This window comes from Lemur catta, chromosome 11 (genome assembly GCF_020740605.2).
Source record: "Lemur catta isolate mLemCat1 chromosome 11, mLemCat1.pri, whole genome shotgun sequence".
NCBI lineage: Eukaryota > Metazoa > Chordata > Mammalia > Primates > Lemuridae > Lemur > Lemur catta.
The window spans coordinates 88561857-88577218 of NC_059138.1; the positions used below are offsets into that span (position 1 = coordinate 88561857).

The following is a 15362-nucleotide window of genomic DNA, read 5'->3' on the forward strand; positions in this document are numbered from 1 at the left end:
TGGACATTTAAGTTTCAAAGTTACCTCCTTCAAAAAATGCAGACTTAAACCTTTAAAAATGTGGATTGGTAGGCTTTTTTTAGGCCTCAGACACTTGTCTTGGTGCCTTACCAGTGATTATGGCTTGTTCTACCATGGCCCATTTTCTTCAGGACACGGGAATAAGTAAGCCTCCAGAGAACTGATGGACTGAAGTGGATTTGATGGAAAGTGGCCCCAGGTGTAGCCCTGCCTTACCTCATCCCACCCCAGCACATGTGGTTATGGTCACTGTACACCTGGAGTTTCCTTGAGCAGGCATAGTTCATTTAACAATGTTTATTGAGCGCCTCTTGTGTCCCATGAAACTCGCTGGGTGATGGGGATACAGGAAGCACCGGTGACCTCGAGGAGCCAATGGGGAGATGGATCAGTGCTGGGTACATGTGGAGGGATGAGTGCATTGACAGAAGTCCACTGGCCTCTAGAGGTGTGGGACCAGGGGAGTAGAAGTAACCACTTGGGGGTTGTTCTCCTGCCCTGATGTCCACAGAGTGACTGGTACTTTTCAGACTGCAAGTCCTGATACGGGGTTTGGAAAATAAGGCTCTTGTGTACAAAATGGACCCATGTTCTGTGCATTGTGGCACTGTTTTGTCAAGGTGTAATTCATTTTTGTAAGAAATTTAGGTGTACACTTGAGTTGGATTGTGTGCATTTTTATACTCAGACGAGGATCACAGCCTGAGGAAGTCACCTTGGGGCCTTAACTCTGTTGTGGGTCCCAGCTTCTGCTGTCTCTGGTCTTAGGTTACCCCACCAGATGACTGTGATTTCATCCTGAACAAAGTTAAATATTTTTGCATTGATCCAATTTATTTGCATTGTTTAAATTTAAAAAGGTTATAAGATGCCTTAGAAATGTAGGACTGAATATTAAATGATAAGGAATTAATTTTGTTTGATGTGATTATATTATAAATTCTGATCTGATAAACATGAGGCATTTATAGGCAAAATAATATGATTTCTGGGATTTGCTTTATTCAAATTAGAAGGAAAAGAGGAGAGGGGTAGCTGAATGCTTTGATAGTGGGTATACATTATTCTGTCTACTTTTGTGCAGTTTTGAGAATTTCCATAATAAGAAGTGGAGAAGAAAAGATTCCCTTGGTCATGGGCTCTGGGCTCTGGGTTATCAGCTCATGTAGCTGCCAAGTCATCGTGGGCCCTGTCTGTGGGGAATTGGGAGCTTGGGTTGGACCACTGTCTTTTAAAATTTATTCACTGCAGGCCCTAGGAAGCCATACCTTCTCCATGCTGACCTGGTACAGACACAAGTGTGTGTGTCTGTGTATAAATGTCTGTATAACTGAAATGTAAAGTTTGAAGGAATGGTACTTAATATAAGCAACACGCTGTGATTTTTTTATTCTGATCTGTTTTTCCCCCCATTAAATTGCTGGTTATGACCTACTAAATTGCTTTTGTAACTAAATTGAGTCTATAATTATCACCAGCCATAACATGAGTTAAGAAGGTTAATTGGGCCTGCTGTACCTTGTTTTGTTTTTCTTTGTAGGTAGTGGTCATGGTGATTCTTGGGTGGCAACTTGGTGACCCAGGGTCGAGAGGCTGACAGAGACCCTAAGTCAAGTGGCCAGTAGATAAGGCCAGAATGACCAACAACCTGAGGCTTGGAGAGTTGTCATTTATTAATACATAGTAGCATATATTTGTTAATTTTCAACATATAGTCAGATTCTATTGTAATTTAGATTGAGAAAGTATCAGAATCTCCGAGTGCTGCTTTGTTACTGCTCTGAGCATCCTTTCAGAGGAAGATAGTGTAACAGAAAACATTTCTCTTAGCGATAGAACTGCAGTGAGGGCCACTCTGCATTCTGCCCCATGAGGGCAGGGACTGCTGATCTTCCAGTTCATTCACGACAGCAGTGCCCCCATCTCGTCATCCCTCTGCTGTGTAAGTAAACGGCTGTGATTAAGTCCTGTAAATCTCACTGTTCAGCATTTAAGTCATCCTCTTTATTTATTCAGGTGCTTGTCACATGCTAGCACAGTGAGAAGAGGGGTAGGAACTGCACTGTGGAAAGTAAGCTGCTCACACCAAGGAGCACAGATTAAGAGAGGGCTGATGTTAGAGTGTGTCGGAAGAGACACAGGGCAGGGTGCAGCCAATTCCAGAGGGGACTGGGACTGTGTCCCAAAGTTCAGAAGCAGAGAGTGGGTGGAGACAGCCCCGCATGCTGGGCGGGCCTTGGCCCTGGGGAGTTTGGTGTTGGTCCTGTGTGAACTTGAAGCCACTGGAGGTGTCTGGCATTCATCCATTCATTTATCCATTAAACAACTGTTTGTCGGCACGACTGTGACAGACCCAGATGCTGAGGGGACTGACATGTGAAGGACAAGCCTGTGGCTTCAGAGCTAGGGAGTGGAGCTGAGGACAGAAGCTTCAAAAAGAGTGATTGAGGATTATGTAAACTTCAAGTACAAACATACATAAAATTGTGTGATGAAGCCCCCTGTGCACAACTGCAAATAACCACCCGTGTGTGGGCAATCAGTTTCATGTGTGCACGTTTTCCTCGTCCCTGTTCCCTGCCTGTGTGGGCTGCATAGTGTCTTCCCAAACTAAGTCCCAGCCCCCAGGACCTCATGACATTGCAGTATTTGGAGGTGGAGATTGTATTTATTTATTTAGAGATGAGAGTCTCACCATGTTGCCTAGGCTGGAGGGCAGTGGTTCGGTCATAGCTCACTGCAGCCTCGGAAGGCTAGGCTCAAGTGATCCTCCTGCCTCAGCCTCCTGAATAGCTGGGACTACAGGCACATGACACCACCCCCAGTTAATTTTTTTTTTTTTATAGAGACAAGGTCTGGTGATGTTGCCCAGGCTAGTCTCAAGCGATCCTTGAGATGGGGTTTTTAAAGAGATGATTAAAGTAAAACGAAGTCATTAGGGTGGGCCCTAATCCAATCTTGCTGGTGTCCTTTTAAGAAGAGATTAGCACAACACCACATACAGAGAAATTACCATGTGAGGACACGAGGCGGGGGTGGGGGGTGGTGGTGGTGGGAGATAGATGGCCATCTACAAGCCAAGGAGAGAGGCCTTAGGAGAAACCAACCCTGCTGACACCTTGATCTTGGACTTCCAGCCTCCAGATGCAGAGTAAGTTTCTATTGAAGCTACTCAGTCTGTAGTATTTAGTCCTGGCGGCTAAAGCAGACTGATGCACCAGGTCATTTTGAAGCAAACTCTAGAGGTCAGTTTGTCTGTAGATTGGAGTGTAGTGGTCCTGGGGTGGGTTCCAAGACCAGGTCTGCACTGTTACCCTGGACACAGAAGAGCTTCTCAGAGAGACAGGACAACCTTTATGGCACTCCGTGTGGACCATAAATCCAGGCTCACTCATTGTGGTTGGGAGAATGCCGATGGTGTTTTGGGACTTGGCACAGCAAGGGACGTCGCCTGGGACAGTCTTTGTGCTCTGGGATCTGTGGCAGGAGGAGCGGGCCCAGCCATGTCCTCTGCATGCGTCCCCATGTCCCTGTTGTGGACAGTGGATCTTTGTTAGTGCACTTCTCACTGCTTCACTTTCTTATCCCTCAATCCCAGAACAACAGCTGTTTTTCAAGCGATTACACGGGTATGAGGGAGTTTACATTTGGATTTGTCAGTTGAACTACTACTAGGTGTTTGTTTGTTTGAGTAGAAATAGGAAATTTTTTTCCTTAACTCTGTGCCTGTGCCAAAAATGTGACATTTTTTTCCCCAAGTGTGTCTGAACAGTAACAGTTTTTTGCTTGGATTATGTTAAGAATTAGGGCATTTGATCACAGGCATTAGATGTGTGCAAAGAAAATAATCCCCTTTAATAAGCATAATAGGAAGTGGGAATTTGGGCTTTGTTTGCAACTTAAGATGGTATATCTTATAACCCAGGGAGGTGGAACGAATAGTTGAATTCTGAAAGTGAGAAAGCTGGTCAGCCTAAATCTGTGGTGTTACTATTCCTGATGGAAATCTAATGTGGAATGAGAGATACTGTTTCATCTGTGCTGTTACCTGTACCTTTGAGAAGAAAAAGAGAGAAATCTTTAAAATTTTTTTCTGAATCTTATTATTTATATCTAAATCTTTATATCCATTCTATAGTTTAAAATTCCATGCGAGTTTTTCAGAAATCTAGTTTGCTTCCTGTATGTCATTACCACGAGCTTTCTGGTCAGGTGTGGAAACTTCAGGTCTAAGTGTCAGTTATGTTGCATGTTGACTTTGTGTATCATGTCAGAAAATGCCCTGGTCTGATTATGTCTAGCTGTTTTATTACTGTCATTAGATGCATCACTCTAAATAGCTCCTACATTTATGTTCTTGGATATAGACAATAATCAAAGCCCACCTGCCTGTGCACGTCTGATGTCAGACCTAGTTCAGCCTCCTTTCGAAGGCTCCTCCCACCTAGCATTGTCCATCTTCAGCACCCGCTCCTTGAAAGAGGAGGGTGTAGCCTGTCTCTGCTTGTTCCTGTCCATTCCCCCCACCCCAGCGTTTTATTATGAAAATTTTTGACTACACCAAAGTTGAAAGAATTTTGCAGTGAATACTTGCACACCCCCCACCTAGATTCTGCCCCTAACATTTGCTATATTTGCTTCATCCCTTTACCTATGCATCAACCCATCTTATTTTTCTGATGTAGTCCAAAGTAAATTTCACGCATCTCTTCATTTTTATCTAAATATGTCAGCATGCATGTCATTAACTAGGGTTCAATATTTGCTTACACTTTTCTTTTGATGTACAATTTATATATAGTGACATATACATATTAAGTGTACATTAGCTAAATATTGACAAATTCATACATCTATGTAACCCAAACCTCTACCAAGAAATAGAACATTACTGTCACTAAGAAAGTTCCCTTATGCCCCTTAGGAAGTCCTCCCCCAAGGTACTACTGCTTTGAGTTTTTTCTACCATAGATTAGTTTTGTCTGTTCTGGAACTTCATACAGATGGATTCATATGGTATATATTCTTTTGTGCAATATAGCCTGGGTGACAGAGCGAGACTCTGTCTCAAAACAAAGCAAAAAGGATTGCTTTATTCAGCGTGATGTTTTAGAGATTCATCCGTATTGTTTATATGGATACTCCTGAGTGCATTCTGTTGTACGTATATGCCAGGATTTGTTTATCCACTCACCAGTTGTTGGACGTTTAGGTTCTTTTCCAGTTTTGTATTATTATGAAAAAGCTGCTATGAACATTTGTGAACAAGTCATTGTGTGGATGTGTTTTCATTTGTCTTGGGAAATACCTAATAATGGAATTGCTGAGTTATATAGTAACTACATGTTTAATTTTGTAAGATACTTCCAAACTATTCCATACTGAATTTTTGTCTACTAATTCTGTCAGTTATTGAGAGAAGAGGTGTTAAATTCTCCAGTTATTATTTTAGATTTGTTTGTTTCTCCCTTTAGTTAGTTTTGGCTTTATATATTTTGAAGTTCTATTGTTAAGCACATACACATTTAGGATCATTATGTCCTGTTGAAATGAATCTTTTTCTTTATGAAATGACTATCTTTATTTCTGATAATACCGCTTGTCCTAATCTCTTTTGTCTGATATTAATATAGCCAACTGCCTTCTTGTGCTGCACATTTGCATGATATGTCTTTCAACATGTCTGATGATACATATATATATTTTTTGAGCCATAATACCCAGCCAACTTTATGTATTTTTGGTAGGAATACCACACAGATGATGGTGTGCTCTTCTCATTGAATCATATCAGAGGACATGAAGTTGATTTGTGTTAATGCTGGTGATGTTAACTGTGATCACTTGGTTAAGGTAGTGTTGCCAAGTTTCTTCATTTTAAAATTCTTATTTATTCCACAGCCAGGCATGGTGGCCTATGCCTGTAATCCCAACACTTTGGGAGGCCCAGGCAGGAGGATCACTTGAGGCCAGAAGTTCGAGACCAGCCTAAGCAACATAGCGAGATCCTGTCTCTACAAAAAAAAAAAAATTAGTTGGGTGTGGTGATGTGTGCCTGTAGTCCCAGCTACCGGGGAGGCTGAGGCAGGAGGATTGCTTGAGCCCTGGAGTTTGAGGTTGCAATGAGCTGTGATGATGCCACTGCACTCTAGCCTGGGCAATAGAGCAAGTGAGACCCTGTCTCAAAAAAAAAAAAAACAAAAAAAAAATTCATGTTGTACATCCAGCATCTTTTCAACAAGTCCCTATCATCCTTTCAACACATCTTACACTTGCTAAAACAAGATGTTTCAGGCTAACCTTACCTTTTCTCTATCCCAGTTCTGGAACCAGACATTTGTCTAAGGAGCCCTGGTTGTTTGGTTGAAATGATATTTAGAAACCAAGATGTGGTCAGTAGGTGTGCTGTTTGCTACTAGAGTGATTTTATTTCTAGATCTTCTTAGGGAATTTTTCACATGCACACACCCGATTAAAAATTAGAGTTCACACCGATAACTTCTAATTCCAGTCCATTACCACAGAATTTATTCTAGTCTTCCCTTTTCCACGTTTATACCTTGTTTCTCCAGCAGTGAGAAACCTGGTTCCTGTCATCTTCAGTGTGTTTGCCTTTTTGCTCAGTCTGCCCTGTAGCTAAATACTCCTAGCTGTGCTATCCAAACTCAGCTGAAACATGCCACCATTCCCTCCCCGCAGCCTGCTGCTGGGCATGCCATTCTGAGCTGAACCCAGAAATACTCCCCTCTGCTTCCTGGGTTCACTGGCCAAAATCTTGGGCTTGATGAGGGGGAAGGAGGAAAGAGGGAGGAAAAAGGGGAAAATGGCAGTTACAAAGCTCAGCCCTGGACATGTTGTTCCTGGCCCCCACCGAATGCACTGGCTCAAGCTGGGCCTTGGCTATCTGTTTCCCCCACGCCTTGTGTGTTGAGCCAAATCTGGGCCGGGACATGCCTGCTGTCCTCCCACCACATATGTGCCAGCCCAGAACTGGCCCTGGACACACTGGTTCCTTGCCATCACTGGCCAAAGCGTGACCCTGATAAAGGGGAAGTGGGAAGAGGCAGGATCAAGACCAGTTAGAAAGCTCAGCTCTTGGCCAGGTGTGGTGGCTCACGCCTGTAATCCTAGCACTTTGGGAGGCTGAGGTGGGAGGATTGCTTGAGCTCAAGAGTTCGACAGCAGCCTGAGCAAAGAGCGAGACTCCCCTTTTTATGAAAAATAGAAAAACTAGCTGGGCGTGGTGGTGCGCGCCTGTAGTTCCAGCTGCTCAGGAGGCTGAGGCTGAGGATTGCTTGAGCCCAGGAGTTTGAGGTTGCAGTGAGCTATGATGATACCACTGCACTGCAGCCCGGGTGACAGAGCAAGACTCTGTCTAAAAAACAAAACAAAACAAAACAAACAACAAACAAACAAAAAAAGCAAAAACAAAGAAAGCTCAGCTTGTACATGTTTCTTGTCCTTGACATGCATGCTGACCCAAAGCTGGGCCCTGGGTACTCTGCCCTCTCCAGCTTGGCACATTGACCCCCACCACTCCCCACCCCCACCCTCAACCTTTTATCAATGGACAAAAGCAAAGTCACAATTTTACTCTTTTAACAACCTAAGAAAGAAAATGAATGTATGATCTCCCTGTGTTTATCATTTTCAGCACTTTTATTTCCTCTAGGTTAAATTTCCTTCTGAAATCATATACCTTTGGCCTGAAGACCTTCCTTAAAATTTTTCATGGTGTGGTGAAAGCCTGGCACATTCTTTCATCTTTTGTTACCTGAAAATATCTTTATTTCATCTTCATTTTTGAAGGATATTTTTACTGGGTATAGAATTTAGGTTAACTGTTTTCTTTTTGTTTCAGCATTTTAAAGGTGTAGGTCCATTATGTTCTTGCTTCCATTGTTTCTCTTGAGAAGTTTCTGCCATTCTTTTTGTTGTATTGAATGTCTTTTTTTTACTTTGACAGTTTTTAGGATTTTTACCTTTATTCTTGGTTTTCAGCAGTTCATGATGTGTTTAGATGTGGATTTATTTGTATTTATAATGCTTGGGATTCACTGAGTTTTCTTTATCTATAGGTTGTAGTTTTGGGTGAAATTTGGAAAATATTTTGCCAGTATTTCTTCAGATAGTTTCACTTTCCCATATTCCCTCTCTTCTCTTTCTGGGCTTCCCCATACACATGCATCAAACTGTTTGATACAGTTCCACTTGTCATTGAGGCTCTGCTTATTATTTAGAAGTCTTTTTTGTGTTTGTAGTTTAGTTTAGGTGATGTTTACTGCTCTGTCTTCAAGTTTACTGGTCTTATGTCTAATTTACTGTCAATTCCATCTATGAATTAAAAAATTGCAGATATTATATTTATTATCCTAAGATTTCCATTTGATTTTTTTTTTTAAGTTTTCAAATGTCTCTTGAAATTTCCCATGGCTGCACTTTATTTTTTTAATCTTTTTTTTATAGGCTGTTTAATGTATTTATCAAAGTTATTTTGTAGAGTTCTTGTCTGCTAATTCCAACATCTGAGTCTCTTTCTATTGACTGTTTTTATCTTGACTTTGAGCCAGATTTTCATATTTCTTCATATGTGTGGTGATTTTTTATTATGTGTTAGACATTGTGGATGATACATTATAGGGACTCTGACTTCTGAACAATGTTGAGTTTTGTTATAGCAGGCAGTTAAATTAGTGGTGGATTGTTTTGAATTTAAAGAGTTGGTTTTATCCTTTGTTTGGGTAGATCAGTTTTGATCTTTGTCTTTATTCCTAGGGTAAATCTTAGTCCTGGGATGTACTTTTAAATCTTAAGACATGGCCCTTGTGCGATTTCAAATGGACAGCCTGAGGTGTTTATCGAGCCCCTTTAACTTAGCAGGACTTGGACTCCAAACTCTATCCTAAAGTTGGGGAGAGCTGAAAGCTCAGCCTTTTCAACATCCGCACTCTGTTGTGTCCTTTCTGTGTACTCTTTGAAGTCCCACCCCAACTTGTGTAGTTCAGGGTTCAGCCAAAGATTTGAGAGGAGCTTATACTCAGACTTTGGGTTCCTCTTTTTGTAGATCTCTCCTTTCCTGCATTTCCCCCTCCATTTCCAGCTTCTCTGGCAGTTTCAAATCTTCTTTAACCTCTTAGGCCAATAAAATTGCAGCTTTTTATTTGCTTCACTGCTTGGACTGGGGAGCACTCTCAGGAGTAAAGCAGTGTAAAGGTGCATCTCGTCCAGTGACATTCCCTTCTTTCAAGGGTCAAGTAACTTCCCAGTTTCTTTCTTACTTCTGGTTTATCTCCAATGCTTTCAGAAAGTTGTTTTTCATATTTTATCTGAGTTCAAAATTTCACCCTGTGAGAGGGTTATTCTGATACAATTTATTCCTCTGCTATGGGAATAGGAATCTTTTTTGGTTTAGTTTTTTCTCAACAGTATTTTTTGGAGATCTTTCTTTACAGATATATAGTTTCTTCTTTTCTCTTTAGGGCAGCATGGCATTTTATCTATGTCACTATAATTTATTTAAATAACAGCCTGCTTATAGACTTTTATTAGTAGGTTGTTATTTTGCTCTAATAAATATGCAGCAATTAGCCTTCTAACCTTTTATGTGTGTATAATGCATCTGTAGGATTAATTCTTAAAAACGCAATTGCTGGGAAAGCATATGGGTATTTGCAATTTTAGTAGATATTAGCAAATTGTTCTTTATAGTAGTACCAGTTTTTATTCTTAACGGTAATTTTTTTTCTTTTTCTTTTTTTTTTTATTTCAGCATATTATAGGGATACAAAAGTTTAGGTTATGTATATTGCCCTTACCCCCTCCCCCGAATCAGAGTGTCAAGCATGTCCATCCCTTAGACGGTGCACATCGCACTCATTATGTATATATAAACCCATCCCCCCCACATCTGCCTGACACTCGATTAATGTTATTCCTAAATGTGCTCTTAGATGATAATCAATGAAACCAATTTGATGGTGAGTACATGTGGTGCTTATTTTTCCATTCTTTGGATACTTCACTTAGTAGAATGGGTTCCAGCTCTATCCAGGAAAATACAAGAGGTGCTATATCACCATTGTTTCTTATAGCTGAGTAGTACTCCATGGTATACGTATACCACATTTTATTAATCCACTCGTATTGATGGGCACTTGGGTTGTTTCTGCATCTTTGCAATTGTGAATTGTGCTGCTATAAACATTCAGGTGCAGGTGTCTTTTTTATAGAATGTCTTTTGTTCTTTTGGGTAGATGCCCAATAATGGGATTGCTGGATCAAATGGTAGGTCTGCTTGAATCTGTTTAAGGTATCTCCATATTGCTTTCCACAGAGGTCGCACTAGTTTGCAGTCCCACCAGAGTGTATGAGTGTTCCTGTCTCTCCGCATCCATGCCAACATTTATTGTTTTGGGACCTTTTGATAAAGGCCATTCTCACTAGAGATAAGTGATATCTCATTGTGGTTTTGATTTGCATTTCCTTGATGATTAGAGATGCTTAGCAGCAATTTTTGATGAGTGCACTCGTTTTCACATATCCCTGTCCATCTAACACGTTGCCAAACTGGTGAATATTTCCTAATATGATAGATGAAATTGGTATTTGCTAAAAATTCTGGATGTTTTCCAAAGTGAATTTAAAATTTTTTTTCTTACTAAAAAATACATTACATCTCAGAAAAAAATAGCAAAATATGTTCAATGAAAAATCATGAAAAAAATCCTACCCACTAGAAACAACTATTGTTAGAGTCACATTGCTTTCTTCTTTGTGTATGCTTTTTTGTGTTTGCATACACAGTCCTATTACCTTGGTATCATTTATTTCAAACACTTGCTCAGTGCCCACTGGGTAAAGAACTTTCTGGAGAGCCGTCACTACCTGTATGAATCTCCCTCACTGACTGGTGAGGGGGTCTTAGTGCCCATGAGGCAGAGAGCATCAAGCATTGTGGCAGAGGGCAGTGGGACAGGCGGGTTTAAAGCTGTGCATCAGGCACCTTTTCCCTGTCCCCTGGGCCTGGCAGTAGAAGCCTGGTTTGCACAGTGGGTGAGGTGAGGGAAGGGGGTGGGGAGAGGAGGAGAAGTGGGGGAAACGGGCAGGGGAGGAGAGAGGGTGGTTCTTCTTGCCCTTCCCTTGCAGGGCTGGTGTACTGAAGAGGAGCTGACATCATGGGGCAGAGTTTTGTTGAGTTTTGCAAACTGTGGGTCATGACTCATTAGTGGCTCATGAAATCAGCCCAGTAAGTAGCAACCATTTTTTATGTAAGATAAAAAGATACAAGTATAAAGTTAAAGAACTTAAGGAAGGCCGGGCGCGGTGGCTCATGCCTATAATCCTAGCACTCTGGGAGGCTGAGGCAGGCAGATTGTTTGAGCTCAGGAGTTGGAAACCAGCCTGAACAAGAGCGAGACCCCATCTCTACTAAAAATAGAAAGAAATTATATGGACAGCTAAAAAAAAAATATATATATATATATAGAAAAGTTAGCCAGGCATGGTGGCACATGCCTGTAGTCCCAGCTACTCCGGAGGCTGAGGCAGGAGGATCACTTGAGCCCAGGAGTTGGAGGTTGCTATGAGCTAGGCTGACGCCACGGCACTCTGGCCCAGGCAACAGAGTGAGACTCTGTCTCAAAGAAAAAAAAAACAAAGAACTTAAGGAAAAATTCTATTGGACTCATTTTGAATTAGGGCTATCCTGTATTCTTAGATATCTTCCCTGAAAACAGCTTGAAGCAATGACAGTCCCGTAGCAGCGATCACAACTAGGACTTTATTATTGTTGTCTGAGTTCTGTTTCAAGTAACGTGGTTACACTAAGTGGGAGAATGTAATTTTTGGCCACAAAATCTTTGTGCTTTGGAAGGAGAATGTCAAGCAGCTAGATCAAATGTAGACTGTTAGGCCACATTTTAGTATGTTTCCCAAGGGGATCATGAATTTTTTTTTTTTTTGACCAGCTTTTTGTTTTCTTTTGACTTTCTAATAAATTGCTTTTCCTGCCTTTTTTTTTTTTTGAGATGGAGTTTTGCTCTGTTGCTCTGCTGGAGTGCAGTGGCATCATTGTAGCTCACTGCAACCTCAAATTCCTGGGCTCAAGCGATCTTCCCGTCTCAGCCTCAGAAGTAGCTGGGACTACTGGTGTGTGCCACTGTGCCCGGCTAATTTTTTCTATTTTTTGGTACAGATGGTATCTCACTCTTGCTCAGGCTGGTCTTCCAACTCCTGAGGTCAAGTGATCCTCCTGCCTCAGCCTTCCAGAGCACTAGGATTACAGGCGTGAGCCACCATGCCTGTCCCAATTACTTTTTTTTTTCTTTCAAGAGACATATGTGGCCGGGCGCGGTGGCTCACGCCTGTAATCCTAGCACTCTGGGAGGCCGAGGTGGGAGGATCGCTTGAGGTCAGGAGTTCGAGACCAGCCTGTGCAAGAGCGAGACCCCGTCTCTACTAAAAATAGAAAGAAATTATCTGGCCAACTAAAAATATAGATAGAAAAAATTACCGGGCATGGTGGCGCCTGCCTGTAGTCCCAGCTACTCAGGAGGCTGAGGCAGGAGGATTGCTTGAGCCCAGGAGTTTGAGGTTGCTGTAAGCTAGGCTGACATCACGGCACTCTAGCCCAGGCAACACAGTGAGACTCTGTCTCAAAAAAAAAAAAAAAAAAAAAGAGAGAGAGAGATAATGTTTCTGCTGCTGTGTGGAAACAAAAAGCAACAAAAAAACCCCATGTTTTTATCAAGAATTTGTAGGCTTTCAGTCACGTGGTTTATGCAATGGACTCTTCTTTAAGATTTTCTTTTGTTTGCTTGCTGTACAACTGTCATTGTCACCCTGGGATTTCTTTTCTCTGCCTCCTGGGTTGGTAACTCTGTTTCTTAGAGTCCACCTTTTTTTCTCTCCTGGATCCTTTTTCTTTTGCAAGGAGTATATCCTCTAGCATGTTTTTCTAAAAAGGTTTTTAGAGTATAAAGATCCCAAGGCACTGCAGATGTGAAAATAACTATTTTGCCTTCAACTTGGCTCTAAATTAACTTCTAGATTTAAAATAATTTCACCTCAATTTTAAAGGCATTACCACATTCTCTTCTATCATGACACATCTAATGCTGATCTGATTCTTGTTGTTTTTTTTTTTTTTTTAACAAGTAATCTTTTTCTTTTTTTCCATTGGAAGCTTTAGAATTCTCTTGAAATTTTGCAGTTTTATGAGGATGAGTCTTAGTGTCTAGGATTTGTCTCTTTTACATTTAGGCTACTTGTTACTGTTTTTTTCCTATCCATAGAGTTGAGTCTTTCGTTGGCTGCTTCTCATATTTGTGTCCCTCTTTGGGCTTTGTTCTTGTTCTCCTCTTAAGGGACTGCTAGACTTTATGGACCTGGCTTCTGTGGCCTTTAATGTCTCTCATATTTTCTAGCTTTTTATCTTTTTGCTTTATGTTCTAGGACAGGATTGGCAAACTTCATGTAAAGGGCCAGACAGTAAATATTTTAGGCTTTGTGGGCCAAGAGGCAAAATTGAGCCCATTAAGTAAGTGCTTATATAATAAGAGAGAAAGCAAATGTCCACAAAATGTTTATTGATGAAATTCAGAGTGTAATAATTGAGTACAATTTTTTTTTTTTTTTGAGACAGAGTCTTGCTCTATTATCTGGGCTAGAGTGCAGTGGCATCATCATAGTTCACTGCAACCTCAAAGTCCTGGGTTTAAACGATTCTGTCACCTCAGCCTCCTGAGTAGCTGATACCACAAGTGAGTGCCTCCATGCCTGCCTAATTTTTGTATTTTTTGTAGAGATGGAGTTTCACTATATTGTTCAGGCTGGTCTCAAACTCCTGGGTTCAAGCTATCCTTCTGCCTTGGCCTTGAAAAGTGCTGGGATTATAGGTGTGAGCCGCTGTGCCCTGCCTACAATTTTTTATAATACAATTCTGCTACTGAGAATGGAATTCTTTTTGGGGGCTAACAGTTTCTCTTATCAGGGTTCATAGTTGATGCTCTCCCTCATCAGATTGATGGCGAATGTTCATTTGTAAAACATTCACAGCTGGGGGCTGTCAGCAGCAGACAAGTGTTGGCTAACCCCATGACTCTGTCCTCCACACCACTCATTGGGCTCTCAGCTACATCCATTTTATTATTCTGGCGAACTTTTTATTTTGATGATCATATTTGTAATTTCTCAGATACCTTTATTGTTCTCTGTTCTCTCTTTTTCATAGCTGCCTGTTCTTGTTTCATGGATGCAATTCTTCTCAAGTGTCTCTACACTAGCTACATTTAGGTTCCTGCATCTTTCTCTCCCCAGTTGCTCTTTGTCGGAATGGTTGTGTTTGTGAAGGAAGGATGGTGTGGACCAGTGTTCAGAGCATGTGGGTTTCCTTTTTAGACACATCTGTTTTCCCTGAAGGCTACCTCCCGTGTTTCTCCTGCCAGAATCCAAAATAGGGGTGGGGCTGCTCAGCGGAGTAGCAGTAGCATCTCTATCTGCGTCTCACTCCTGGTTTGCTTTTTGCTCTTCGAACCTGTCGTGGAGGTCAGGGTCTCCTGGTTCTGCCCTGTAGAGGCAGCTTTTAGAAAGGAGTAATCTGAGGTTGTGACTCTGCTCTGGATTTTAAAGAGAGAAAGTGATAGTCCAATTAATACCAGATATGGATTCAAACAAATCGAGTTTTATTACTGCTTTTCCTACTTTACTATAGTCTCTATATCTGTGGCATGTGGAATAATAATTGAAGCACAAAATTATTATTCTGAAGTAATCAGTCTTTTCAGAATCAGGAAATATTAAACTTTATTTATTATGGGTTAATGAACTTGATCCGTATGAAATTGCCACTTTTATAGGCAAAACAGTGTTGAAAATCAGAACTTGACTTGGATCAACCTAATATAATTAGTAAAATTGTAATTGTTATGTTCATTTATTAATCTATGGGTGTGTATGGTCACTCTGATTAACGAGAAGATTAAATTAAGTAGCCCTGTCTATCTGCAAGCCATTCTGGAAGCTTCAGAGTCCTAAGAGCCTTCACCAGCAACAAATCCAACTTCTCCTTTTCTAGATTAGAAAATTTACCCTGTAGAAGTTAAATTGAGCTTGCTCAGGGGCACACACTGTTTAGTTTCAAAGTGTTGACTCAAACTCATCAGTCCTGGAGGCTGAGGACCTTAGAGCCAGGTGTGCCCTGCACCTGGGAATGCAGCTGTCCCTGTAGAGGTCTCGCTGCCTTGGCACAGTGTGGCTGGAATGGCCTTGTCTGGTTTCCACCCTGCCACGAGCTGAGTGCCGCGGGTCTTCACCAACAGCATGGCCTGTTGTCACCAGGAGAA

General features: G+C 41.4%; 1 protein-coding gene across 2 annotated transcripts in view; it reads left to right on the top strand.

Annotated features, from left to right (window-relative positions):
- Positions 1-15362, top strand: part of CCM2 (CCM2 scaffold protein) — a 56400-nt gene that overhangs the window by 2026 nt on the left and 39012 nt on the right. The window lies entirely within an intron of this gene.